Source organism: Rhagoletis pomonella, unplaced genomic scaffold (genome assembly GCF_013731165.1).
Source record: "Rhagoletis pomonella isolate Grant_MI unplaced genomic scaffold, Rhpom_1.0 Rhpom_scaffold_00006, whole genome shotgun sequence".
NCBI lineage: Eukaryota > Metazoa > Arthropoda > Insecta > Diptera > Tephritidae > Rhagoletis > Rhagoletis pomonella.
The window spans coordinates 25245185-25246838 of NW_023458560.1; positions in this window are offsets into that span (position 1 = coordinate 25245185).

Sequence of the window (1654 nt, forward strand, 5' to 3'; positions counted from 1 at the left end):
TATACATATGTACACATATATATGCATAACTACTTGTATTGTGTTTGCCACTAACAAAAATACCAATAGATATGCACTCGCTGCCAAGCACCGCAAACCATTGTTGATATTTTTGCATTTTCAAGTGCGCGTGCACTCACTGACCGGTAATATATTTGAAAATATTATAGCATTCAAGAACTTCGGCCCGAACTAAAACAATAATGCGCAAAGCATTTTTGTTATTTGTTTCTTTGAACAATTGCAATTTCTACTTTTAGAAAAATCGAAATTCCGAAATCGTTAAGCCTTTAACGAGTATGAGTTTTCCGAATTATGCACGAGTCGGCGGCTCGGCATAGACTGAAAGTGGCGCACAAACGAGCGGCAGCCAAACGTTTGGCAGGCAGCCTAACAGACTAGCTGACTAGCAATTTGGCAGGTTGCGTGCCGGCTGGTGGATAAGGAGTGAGGCTGGGGGTCACACACACAGGCCATCAAGCAGGAAGGCATGCAGGCAGGCAGTGCAATTAAAGTAAATACTTATCAATCGGCAAAAGTAGTAGCAAGCGTGTGCAATAGCTGCAGTGTGAAAGAAGAGGTGAGGTGGGGCAGTGTAATTTTCATTGGCAGCGCTGCCAAGAAAACTACTAACATAAATAATTCTACACAATTGTGTATGTATGCTATAGGTTACGCCAGAACTTTCGATTTTTGTTGCTTTACCCATATTTTTTTTGTGTGTTTTTTTTTTTTTGCTTTCGCTGCTTGTCGTTGCTGCTGTCCTTTTTGGCTTACTTGGTCTACCCTAACGGCTTTCCATATACCCCCAATGGTAAGTGCATGCGTGTCTGTTTAACTGTTTGCCTAACTGCTGACTGCTTCCCAGCTTACCTTGCACCGCCCTGAGAACCCACACAGCTCAATTATTTACTCGATAGCCTACTTACTTGTCAGCTGGCAGTGCGGCTGGTTTACGTGTCCCCGAAGCCGAGTGTTGCTATCTAGGGCGTGGGACGTTTTGCTGGTGAGGTAGGAGTGTCACGAAAAATTAACTGCTACCATGAAAACTATGACCTGTTATATGCCATTGTAGTTGTAGACAGCATGTACGGATATCCTTATCATACATACTTACATACATACAGCGCAAATGAATGCGGATTCCGATAGTTCATGTTGTATTTTAGGTCAGTTTTTCGTTTGCTAAGACAACGTTAGTTTCATTGTTGTTGCTGTACACGTAGGTATGTTTGTAGGTAGAAAGCGCCTCACTTCACTGACAAGCTGTGGGTATTTTGCGCTGCATTGCATTTTGAAAAATGGTAAGAATATTTTTTTTCTGTTTAAGCATTTTTTGCTGGCGCATTACTCAGTCCTACATTAGACTGGGTCGCGAAAATATGTTCGCAATTACCGCCCGTTGCTTGAAAGCTTACTTTGAGAGAGCTTTACTGGGCGACTCTGGCAGTTGTATGTCAATTCTGGAAACTATCTTGAAAGCTCTTTACTAATTGAAAGGTCTGCTAACGAGAAGGCCTAAGCGTTATGCTGTTCATCATTTAGCAATAATTTTTTTTATAAAATACATAAATTTAAAAAAAACTTTTTAAACAATAATGATAATAATAATAGATTGGCGTTTACACAAAATGCTAGTGTTTGGCCGAGCTTC